The sequence below is a fragment of the Orcinus orca genome, chromosome 9 (genome assembly GCF_937001465.1).
Source record: "Orcinus orca chromosome 9, mOrcOrc1.1, whole genome shotgun sequence".
NCBI classification, from domain to species: Eukaryota; Metazoa; Chordata; class Mammalia; order Artiodactyla; family Delphinidae; genus Orcinus; species Orcinus orca.
In genome coordinates, this window is record NC_064567.1 from 84,353,851 (window position 1) to 84,366,572 (window position 12,722).

General features: G+C 36.9%; 1 protein-coding gene across 12 annotated transcripts in view; it reads left to right on the top strand.

The window, feature by feature from the left end:
* MAGI2 (membrane associated guanylate kinase, WW and PDZ domain containing 2) overlaps positions 1-12,722 on the top strand; it is a 1,374,207-nt gene that overhangs the window by 845,219 nt on the left and 516,266 nt on the right. The window lies entirely within an intron of this gene.

A 12,722-nucleotide genomic window follows, 5' to 3' on the forward strand; every position in this document is an offset into this window, starting at 1 on the left:
AATTAATATTAGATATAATCTATCCTTAGAAATCTTACTATACTTTCAGCTTTGTGAAGAGAGGTTGTGTTGTGTTATTTAGTTAATGGCGTCAATGAATACAGTCCACAGAATAACCATAGCTACATAATGCCCATGTATTTATCCCCCCATCCTTACCACCTAGTCTGACAATTTGGGGAAAGCATCTTCACAAGTGACACTGTGAAGGCAATTACCCTTGAACAAGGGAAAGACTTGTTATCCCTTTAATTTATCATCTGTCATATCACATATATAAAAAAAGTATCAGACAGATACAAAGTGTGTTTTTGCAAGGGATGGATTTGTAATTTTCTTATACTTACTAATATAGTGCCAAAATTTTTATTTATAAAATAGATTTTTAAAATAATCTTATTCATAATTAAACGTTACCAAAACTAAACTACGGCATTCTCTTTGCCTATAATCTTGGAATAAGTTTCCAAAGTTTTGTTTTAGGTATTTTTTAATAATGACATATCATTATTTTAATGGGCATTGAAGATCAAAGGGCTGTGTTAAAACTGTTGAAAAAACATTAACACATGTACCTTGCATACTTATTATTCTTAAGATATTTCCTACAACTACTTTAATGTCTGTACTTATCACTGTACTGCTTCTATAGTGACATAATGTTTGAATTTTCATAACCAATTATTTTTATCAAAGAAAAGCTTCATAAGCCTATTTTTTTTTTACCTTCCTTTTCCTTACTACCTGTAAAAATGTTCTTTATTAAACATAAAGGAAACCAAATTTCAGTATGTGTCAATCAAGGTGTAAAACCTTAAAAATTGGTTTCCTCTTGGTTACTCAGAGGAGGGTAACTTCCTCCATTAATATATTGGTTAAAAACTTATTCTCTGACCCTAGCAGTCATTGATATTTGGGTACAAATGCTAAATATCATTATGGGTGCATAATGTAACTTGTTTACTGTAATATGATCTGGTAATTTTCAAGCAATTAGATACCTTCTCTGTTTTGATTCTGAAATGTCTCTGTCAAAATATTTACTTTTCATCATGTAATGGATTTAAGTTAAGTTGATAGGACATCGTTTTCTTAGTTGATCTTTTATGTGAGAAGAAAAACAATTCAGCTAAATGGAAGCAAGTAATCACAAAAGAAGTAGAAGTTGGGTGTCAAAGAGCAGTTATAGAATTTCTTACTGGTTAACACCTTATAGTTAAAAATATAAAATATATGGCCTTGATTGGGCCCAAATAATTGATTTGTATTTCATTTCTACTCTGTATAGAGCAAATCAAATGAAGCATTCTTGACCAACAGATTCTTAAACTAGAAATTTGTTTAACTGGGGGGCACAGTGAATCTGGAAAGCTCCATTCCCTTCTACTCATACCTTAGACATGAAGAATGGAGTATTTTTATGTCTAGGAAGTTTTTAAGGCTCCAGGGAAAATGGACTGGTTTGAACTCTTCTTTACCAGCCCTAGCCATGTGACTGTCTCTGGACTTCTGAGGCTGACAGTGATAGAGAACAACTGTGCAGGACAGCTCTGGGATATCTGGATAGTCAACAGATGCCACAAACATGGTTTTGTGAGCCTGGCTTGGCAAGTGTTCTTATACTACTTTTTCTTTCTTATTATGGGACATGAGAGATGTAAAAATTAGGCATCTCTTCACCCAGTGTTAAAAGATGGAGGAAACAGCCGCAAACCAGAAAATTGGTCCATCATCCCTTACTAGAAATCTTTTGACGAGTCCCATTTTAGGAATGGCATTGTTTTTCTTTATGTTTATCCAAGAGAAACTTTAGGATAAAACTTTTTCTTTGCTCCCCCCCCCTTATATACATTTATCCAACTCTTCACCATTTGAACTTCATCACATTTTTCCTAGCACAGGGTCTTTGTCCTGCGTTTGTCTTCTTCTCATATACATTTGTTGGATACAGGACACTTCAGACAATAGTGACAAAATTGTTGCTTAAATTTTAGTTAACACTGCCCTGTAAGAGCCTGTAATAGTAATTAATACCAGACATCCGTTTAGAGCATAAATAATATAGTGAGGCACATTTGCAAAGGGAGAAAAGCTGACTGAGGTAATTTCATTCCATTCCAAGTAATATTGATGATAATGACAATAAACAATATTAAATAATTAACTTCTTTTGGATCTTACCATGTGCTAGGAACTCCTTAACCTCATTATGTGTATTAGTTCATTTAATTCTCCTATCAGACCTATTAGTTAGGTACTGTTTTACAGATGAGGACACTACAGTTAAATAATTTGCCCAGTAACTGGAAATAGGAAATATTACACAGGAAAACTGGATCCAGAACCCATGATCGTAGTTGCTTTACTCTCCTGAGTCTTATGTCACCAAATAGAAACATAAATATATTTCTTAGCAATTTGTAGACACAGGACTACTATTTTACTTGTACATCTTTAAACATGGAATTATAAATCTTTACCTACCAAAGGCTTCTTATTTCTTTCATTTCTGGAAATCATGTGCAAGTGAACTTATTTCCTTCTGTGGATATAAAAGATTCCTAGTTCTTTATAATATTCTGTATGTATATAAGTACCAAACCTACTGGTCTTTAACTCCTTATATACTTTACCAGAATGAACTACTTTCTCTATGTAAATGAAGGTTTTAGAGTCCTCAATTTACCCATTACTCATTTTCTTTTTCTCCTTTGAATTGTAGTTTATAGAATTACGTATTTCTTTTTCTTTCAGACCATATCTATGTAAAGTCAGTGATCACTTATAAATAGTTAATTTCTCCATGAAGTTCTACTAATGTTATCAACGAATATATTTTATTCTAGGTTCTCTCTTTTTACTCAAAATTACATTACAGAACTGTTTCTTTCTCTGATATACGTCACTTTGGTGATGGAAATTAGTGTAGTTCTACCCTTAGAAATGTAGTTTTATCATTGTAAATAACAGAAATTACAATAAAAATAAAATAAATAATGGCAACATCCCTTTAATGAATGCATACAATGTGCTAGGCATATAGGACATATATTATCTCTAGTCCCATAATCACAGTATATTTGCTCAACAAATGAGATGCTGAAATTTACCTTAAGGTACTTAACTAAGATAATGGTAGCAGAGTTGAAATCTAGACCCAGGAAAACCTGAACTCATCCTTTTCCACCATATTTCCCTGGGTTGTTAACTATGCTGAGGACAGAGACTTCTGACCTCTGTAAGGTAAATCACAATCCTGCAGTGCAGTGTATTTCATCTACGTTGTATTCCATTATATTTGTCCTTCACGGGGTTCATGGAAGTGATATTAGATCTAATTCTTGCAAGGATGATATATCCTTACATCATCTTAGAGAATTTGCCTTTAAACTATATTTAAAATTCATATGCTCAGGAAACCTTCCCTTTGACATCAACCTCACCTTATGTTTAGACATCTTTATCTTGTTAGAGGTGATATCCAGCCCTGTGGCTTCAAATACTGTAGATTTACCTGCAACCTTCATTCTCTCCTGTGTTCCAGGGCCACATTTCTAAGTACTGCCCACTGGACTGCCCCCACCCCAAGCATTTCTTCAGCAACTTAAATGCAACATTCCCCTTAAACTCTTCTCCCATAAAACAAACAAGCAAACCAATTTACAGAATCCCTTGCTGGATTTCTCTAATTCTGCTTTTTACCCAGATAGCTCAGAGTTTGATGCTTTTCTCCCCCCAGGCTGGATATACATTATTAGGTATAAAAGATCGCTGTACCTTTAGCTTTTATCTCTTCCTTCCTAATATCACTGCCCCATCCTACATCACTCCCTCATCCCCTCATTTGTGGACCACAGTCCCCTAACTGACCTCCATTCCTCCAGGCTCCATTCCTGTCAAATTCCCTGTTGCTCTTCGATCAATTAAAAGGTTCTTGAACCAGCATTTGGTCACGTTAACTATCCTTCTCAAAACTTGGATGAGTTTCTGTTTCTACTGCTTCAAACTCTTTGGGCAACCGCCAGCACCTCACACTTGACTGCAGCACCTCACACTTGACTGCAGCACCTCTGTTATCTTTGGTTCCCATTATTCCCCAACTCTCTTCTCTTGTCTACATTCCCATACACATAAAACACCTTCACCTGTCTGACAAGCCTTTTCCACATTTGAATCTGCTATTCTTTTATTCGCAATTCAATCAAAATTTTTATATTCTCTGGAAATCACTTGTTTACTCACGTAGTGAAAAGTTGAGACTGTTCATTTCTGAATTATTGAAGTACAACTTACACTTCTCATTCATTTAGGAGGTATTGGTTAGCTTGGTCCTTGCAGGTAACTTTTCATAATGTGCATGTCTGTCATCCCCTCATAAATTGTAAACATTACCAGGACAAGGACTATTTCTACCTTTTTGTATACCTGTCTTGGTGATTAGTATATATCATTAAATATTTTAATTTCTTAGTAAATATTTATTTTTTTAGTCAACCAAACCTCTTGAGAATGTCAAAACTTTACTATATCAACATGATTAGATTTATTTCATGCTCATTTTACACTATTCAGTGTTTTCAACATGCAGTGTTTCTAAGTTTGAAAGATATGAAATTCCTAATCTTACATTTCTTCAAAAGTTGTTTGATAACAAAAGAAAGAAGTCTATTTTAAGAGATGTATTCTTAGAGATGAGAATTATTAAATCTCTCTAACTGTGAAAATAACCCAAATAGATAGGTGGTTAATAGATCAGTAGATAAATTTTTTTTTCAACTGAACTTTTCTGAACAAAAACAAATCCTGTAAACCATAGTAATTGGATTAGGCTTTCCTGGATTTCTTTTATTTCATGAATTATCTGCTAAACTTTTCCGGAAAGTAATTCACTATTATATTGTAGCTTCCCCTCACCAGCTATTAGTAAGCTTAGTGCAAAGAATTAGAAATGCACATATATTTTAAAGGCAGCTAAGTCTCTCTGTTAATACACACACATACACAATGCCAGGAGGAACAGGGCCCGTGAGAGCTACCTTCGCCAACAAAGGGAATACAGTATGTGTACACAGAGCTGCCTTCTCCAGGCCCCCAAGCCTGCAATTAGTGCAAATGAACTGCGTCTCCCAGAGAGCAAACAGAGTGTCCCTTATGTGATCACCAAGTGTCCTCAGCAATGATCTCAGTTCACCATTAGGGACCCGCATCCAGGTCCTGTGCCACTTGGCACGCTGACTGTGCATGCACCATCAGTCCTGGTTCTGTGAATGAGGTCCTGTCACTGTCAAAAGAATTATGTCCTCCGTAGTGAATCTCGCTGTTTTCCTGTGAATAATGGTGCACTCTGAAAGCACCCCAGCGCCTAACCCCTGCTTATTTTGTGTGGGTTCACAGAGACTGCGATGTGTTTATCCACTCAGATCTTTATCTCTTTTTTTTTTTTGAGGGGAGAGGCTTAATTTTATTATCTTGTTCCCAAACAGTATTGGTTTTATCTCTTCACTGGAGGTGCAAATTTCTGGGGCTATTTTAACTTAACCTTCTAAAATTAGATATTCCATTTATAAATGAGGGGCATTTGATCTTTTCTTAAAAGGATCATCAGGTGTGATTATAGAGTAACAAGATAATCACCTTAGAGTCTGTAGCTATGAACTTTAGTAGTAACTGAAACTATACCATTGGGGGAAAAAATGAAATCATGATTAATTTCAGGGATGTCTTTCTTCTTTTTTTTTTTTTTTGTGGTACGCGGGCCTCTCACCGCCGTGGCCTCTCCCGTTGCAGAGCACAGGCTCCAGATGCACAGGCTCAGCGGCCATGGCTCACGGGCCCAGCAGCTCCACGGCATGTGGGATCCTCCCGGACCGGGGTATGAACCCGTGTCCCCTGCATCGGCAGGCAGACGCTCAACCACTGCGCCACCAGGGAAGCCCTCAGGGATGTCTTTTCAAATCAAGGGCAGACTCACTTTGTGATAAATCTGAAAGCGAAGCACTATTTGAACCTCTTTGTGCCCTCAGATTGATTCAACATTTTTGGAATCTTGCATTCAACCTTTTGTAGAGAGTTTTTTTCTGCTTCTCTGAGTGTTTATATGATGAGAGAGATTTATACATGAAGGAAGAAGGCACAGCAAAAGCAACCAGGCTCACACCGGGGTTTGTAGAGCACATACAGAAATGTTTGTGTCTTCAGGTTCTCCAGCCATTGTTAGAGTTGAAGCTTATTTCTAGTCATGGCCATCCATTCTCTCTAGGCCTGATATTCACCCTGTAGCCCATTTTCTTATCACATATTTCTCCTAATGGATGTGATTATAATTTCAGTGTGAAATCTTAGCTACTTTATTGTCAGACAAAAATTGCTCAAGTTATTTCTGGCTGAGGGCTGGTCTTTGGCTCTGAAGAGGGAAGGTCTCTGGATAAGGTCTCTCTGGGCACTCAGAGATAAGGGGATAGCACCTTTATCTTTTACTTCCTAATTGACTTCTTACTCTCATCAAAAAATACCTTGACTCCAATTTGGCCCCAAAGAATGGCACTTGAATGATCAAGATCAAGGTTAAATAAAGCCTTCTTCCTTTTCTCTTTCAGCACCTTTGATGTTCCTAAAACTTCAGAAGGTGATGTTATGTTTCATGTAGTACTAATCTCCTGATTTTTTTCAGAATTCTGAAAGCGAGGTCTAAGAATTATTGTACATACGTGTCCTATATTTCATTTTATACCTTGCTTTGGTCTTTGAATATTTTCAATACTTGTTATCGGTTTCTCTCACCCCAAAGTTAGTTGAAGATTTGGGGAACTTGTTTCTGTATGATAAATATCTTCAGAATTCATTACATTATGAAAACCACATAACACATACAATTTCAAAGATGTGAGGGTTCATTTTATTGCCATATTCCAGTCTGCTTTTATTTTTTTTAATAGATCTTTATTGGAGTATAATTCCTTCACAATACTGTTAGTTTCTGTTTTACACCTAAGTGAATCAGCCATATGCATACACATGTCCCCATATCCCCTCCCTCTTGAGCCTCCCTCCCATACTCCCTATCCCACCCCTCTAGTTCATCGCAAAGCACCAAGCTGATCTCCCTGTGCTATGCTGTGGCTTCCCACTAGCTATTTTACATTCGGTAGTATATATATGTCGGTGCTACTCTCACTTCGCCCCAGCTTCCCCCTCCCACCCCATGTCCTCAAGTCCATTCTCTATGTCTACATCTTCATTCCTGCCCTGCAACTAGGTTCATCAGTACCACTTTTTTTTTTTTTAGATTCCATTTATATGTGTTAGAATACGGTATTTGTTTCTCTCTTTCTGACTTGCTCCACTCTGTATCAGTCTGCTTTTATTAAAATTAACAGAAGAAAATATGCTAATTAAGGCAGCACTTCTCCCCGTCAATGGAAAATAATTCCCTCTACTAATCTTTTTAGTAATTCTTTCCAATTTAGTTTTTTATGTCTCAGGATTTCTTTTCTGTCATCTTCCACTCACAAACCTTGCATTTTTCTATTCTTATAATTTCTCATATTGTTCTTTTAATATTCCAAAGAACTTGTAACCAATTGTGGGTTTTAGATATAGATGAAAATAATCTTGCGGTATTGACTATGCTTTCTTAATAATTCATATTTCCCTGGTTAGCCTCGTAAATAGATGAGATCCAATTTCGTTACAAATATTACAGATAAAAAGTAATCTCTTTACAGGATTGGGAATTCCTGCTCTCTCAATTGATATATTATCTCAAAACTCAGCAGCATAGTTAATCATTACCCTAACTTTCCCTAATTCTTGTGTTTCTTTCATGGTCGCAAATATTAAAAGGAAACATTAGTTAACATGTCAGGAAAAAAATTATATATATTTTTTATTTTCCACAGTGTTTAAGGGCCACCCCTCCTCATTCTCATACTGTATATAAAAAGAAATCATAGTGCATTTTTTTAAAACTTAGAAAAACTTTAGGAGAAGTAAGGAGTCAGAAAATACCAACTACAAGTCAGTTATCAGCATGCATAGAAACATCTCAGAAGGAGCAGAAAATATAATCATCTTTGCTAACTGCATTGCTAGAGCAGTGGGAGTAGAAGCAGGAGGAAAACTACTTTGCACTGTATTTCTTCTTTATACTTTTGGATTTTGTCCAAGTGCATGTTTTACTACATCAAAAAAAAGTAATTAGGGCTTCCCTGATGGCGCAGTGGTTGAGAGTCCGCCTGCCGATGCAGGGGACGCAGGTTCCTGCCCCGGTCCGGGAAGATCCCACATGCCGCGGAGCGGCTGGGCCCGTGAGCCATGGCTGCTGAGCCTGCGCGTCCGGAGCCTGTGCTCCGCCAGAGGCCCGCGTACCGCAAAAAAAAAAAAAAAAAGTAATTATATTTTTTCTAAGTCATGAGCAAATATTCACTAATCACTAAGATGCAAATATTTTGGCCCCCATAGTATAATTCTTCTTCTCATTTGAGAAGGTTAGGGAAAGCAAGGAGAATTGATAAGAGCACTCTTTGAGCAGTGACCTACGATGTTGACTTCTTCCGGTCAACTGGCGACATAGAACGCAGGTGGCCACTGCATGACAGCTTCCTTTCTGAAGGCAGAATGTCCTCAATTTTCACTATAGTATATGATCTATAGTATGGCCATATCAAAAATCAGTTAGATTGATATTTTTCTCCTGTCCAAGATCAAGCCTGAAGTAATCACTCAAGCTTGATTCATTTACAAGAGCCTAAAGTTCAAATTCCAAGAAATTCAGCTTCTAGTAGTGAAACAAACAGCAGCTGTGACAGCCTCCACTCCTTCCCACCTCTGGCTACAATACAGTAAGACTTTATATCAACCTAACAAACATACTTTTTGATGAGATTGTTGAGTTTGCAAGAAAGCAAAGGAAATCTTCAAGCCCCACCACTTCCACCACCATGGTCACTACTACAAATGAGCAGAAACAAGAGTGTGGAGCAGTCTATTGTTAGACTTAAAAGCCAAGCTTGCCCTGACGCTATATGAGGAGACTAAGCTTTGGGCTAATATAAAATCGGGGAGCTATGTCTCTGATTCTGATATAAATCAGTACGCTCAAAGGTACCGGAGTGATGCCAAGTTCATGGCTCAGTAGCAGCCCCTGGCACCCAGCAAAATCAAATGCAGAACTCTGTAGGAAAACATACAGAACTTAAAAAAAATTTGTGGTTTCTGAGGATTATTTTCCCTCCTTTAAATCACTTAACACCACAGCATGTTTCAACTGAGGAAGAAAAACTCAATTTGTGCAAAGACCTTTTAAAGAAGAAACGTTAGCTTTGTGTGTTTCCTTTTTTTCTTTAGAAATTGCACTGTTTTTTGAAAACACCTAATATCTGTCTTTTTCTTATTAGTTATCCATTTTATACATATTAGTGTATACATGTCAATCCCAATCTCCCAATTCATCCCACCACCACCACCCCTGCCCCATTTTCCCCCCTTGGTGTCCATACATTTGTTCTCTACATCTGTGTCTCCATTTCTGCCTTTCAAACCAGTTCATCTGTACCATTTTTCTAGATTCCACGTATATGCGTTAATATATGATATTTGTTTTTCTCTTTCTGACTTACTTCACTCTGTATGACAGACTGTAGGTCCATCCACATCTCTACAAATGACCCAATTTCATTCCTTTTTATGGCTGAGTAATATTCCATTGTATATATGTACCACATCTTCTTTATCCATTCATCTGTTGATGGGCATTTAGGTTGCTTGCATGACCTGACTGTTGTAAATAGTGCTGCAATGAACAATGGGGTGCATATGTCTGTTTGAATTATGGTTTTCTCTGGGCATATGCCCAGTAGTGGGATTGCGGAGTCATAGGGTAATTCTATTTTTAGTTTTTTTAAGGAACGTCCATACTGTTCCCCATAGTGGCTGTATCAATTTACATTCCCACCAGTAGTGCAAGAGGGTTCTGTTTTCTCCACACCCTCTCCAGCATTTGTTGTTTGCAGATTTTCTGATGATGCCCATTCTAACCAGTGTGAGGTGATACCTCATTGCAGTTTTGATTTGCATTTCTCTAATAATTAGTGATGTTGAGCAGCTTTTCATGTGCCTCTTGGCCATCTGTATGTCTTCTTTGGAGAGATGCCTATTTAGGTCTTCTGCCCATTTTTTGGTTAGGTTGTTTGTTTTTTTTAATATTGAGCTGCATGAGCTGTTTATATATTTTGGAGATTTATCCTTTGTCTGTTGCTTCGTTTGCAAATATTTTTCTCCCATTCTGAGGGTTGTCTTTTGTGTTGTTTATAATTTCCTTGGCTGTGCAAAAGCATTTAAGTTTCATTAGGTCCCATTACCTCCATTACTCTAGGAGGTGGGTCAAAAAAGATCTTGCTGTGATTTATGTCAAAGAGTGTTCTTCCTATGTTTTCTTCTAAGAGAAAACACCTAACATCTTAAAAATCATTTGAAATTGACCACATACTTTTTGTTTCAGTGGGGAGAAATCATTTAGGTTGCTTGGCTGATTTAACTACACAATTTATTTAGTGTTCTAGGTGGTAGAACTCACTGATAAAATATATAACATTTCCTGAATATCTACTATGTTCTGGTAGTTGACTGTTCTAAGCAATTTGTATACATGTCTGTCTAACCCTTATAGGTAAGTAATGTTGTCCCATTGTACATTTAAGGAAATTGAGGCATGCACAGAGTGAGTTAAATAACTTGCCCAACAGCACACCATGGAGGACAGATTCAAACCCAGGCAGTCTCACACCAGCCTTAGCAATTATGTTCTGCTGCTTCTTGTGGAGTATGTTTGTTGCTATCGAGAATGGCTAAGCAAAAAGAAAAAAAATTACTCTCAAATTATTCCTATTCTCTTTCCTTATAAGCTATAAATATGTTCCTCAATCTTTTTTTTTCCCCCGTTAAATGTTCTCTAGCCATGCTTATTTCCAAAGAAATAACATGAAGACAGGAGAAATAACATAAAGACATGAGATTTATTAAAATTTGTCACCGAGCCATTAAAAATACAAGTTGCAGAGCTCCCTTACAGGGTAAAATAAATTTTGGAAATTCAAATTTTATGACTGTTCAAAGAAGTAAAATCAACAATTTCCTATCTGGCTTTAAGATGTTATTTTCCCTCATTTCAAAGGATGGCAATTACAGAAAGCTGAACATTAACTGTAAGCATAGACTGTATCAAATGAAAATATGATTAAGGTATAAAATAGGCAGTCTTCTTCTTGAAATGGTTTTATCTTGGTTTCTGATTATTCTTTAATAAAACTCAGTAGGGACATTCAAAACCATGGTATTTCTGATTTATCCTTAGTCTTGTATCCAAAAGGCAATGTGTTAGGTACTGCTAGGGTAATAAACATGTAAGTAAGGGGAATGGCTACTATACATACTGTAATATCAAAACCTAAGACTGGACCAGAACTGTAGAATTTATGCAGACTGTACTAAATGCAAAAATGCATATGTTTACCTCTTTTCCCATTAAATGGTTTTCAGTCCCTGTACTATATACAGATCTTTGAGTTTTTCTGAATTTCTTATGGGAAGAAGGAAATTATTTGCTGAATCCAACAAAACTTTAGAGTAGGAAAGATGAAAGAAACTATATTTCTTAATTCTTCACAGGAATAAAAGTGTACATAAAACATGTTTTTATAGGCCATTGCTTATAAGACTGTATATTACCAATGCCTAGTCTGTTTCTCAATGTTTCTATAAATTTCTAGGAAATACAACAGTCCTGGTCAAAGGGAAATTTTTCTTTATGATTATCATTCTTTATAAATAGGTGTTCCTTCTTTATTGAAATATTTTTTGTTTCTATTGTTACGGCAAAAATAAACCCCTTGCTCTGGTTTGTAAGGCATCTAAGGGACCGAGAAATGCAAAATGGAATGCTCAAAACATGCCAGTGTTTGATAAAGTCTTTTCACTTAAGCAGCAAGCATCTTGGGGGAAAATTAATTTACATATCACAAAATTCATGTTTGGATTTAACAATAAAACCATGCTGAGAAATGTGTCTTAGAAGTTAAAAAGGGCAATTCTACATGACCACTGCTTAATCAAGAAATACCTTCAAACCACTATAAAAGTAAAACGTGCTTGGGGTTATTTGGCTCTTTCTCTAGTCAGAATTTAAACAGTCTAAGGTTTCTCAAACTGCAGATCTGACATATATGAGATCTGTGTTAGGGCACATTTGCATGCATGTAACTTTAAGCTGAACTCCATGGGGGGAGGGGAGTGCTAGCAGGAATGGCTACACATGCACCTTGGCTGGTCGGTAAAATCTGTTCTTTCCTATCCTTAATTACTAAAAGTATGTTTTGGTGGTACATCCAGACAATGGATTATTATACAGTGCTGCAAATAAATGAGCTATAAAGCTATTAAAAGACATCACGCAGGGCTTCCCTGGTGGCACAGTGGTTGGGGGTCCGCCTGCCGAGGCAGGGGACACGGGTTTGTGCCCCAGTCTGGGAAGATCCCACATGCCGCGGAGCAGCTGGGCCCGTGAGCCATGGCCACTGAGCCTGCGCATCCGGAGCCTGTGCTCCGCAACGGGAGAGGCCACAGCAGTGAGAGCCCTGCAAAAAAAGACATCAAGCAAACTTAAATGTGTATTACTAAATGAAAGAAGCCAAAGCAAACTTAAATGTGTATTACTAAATGAAAGAAGC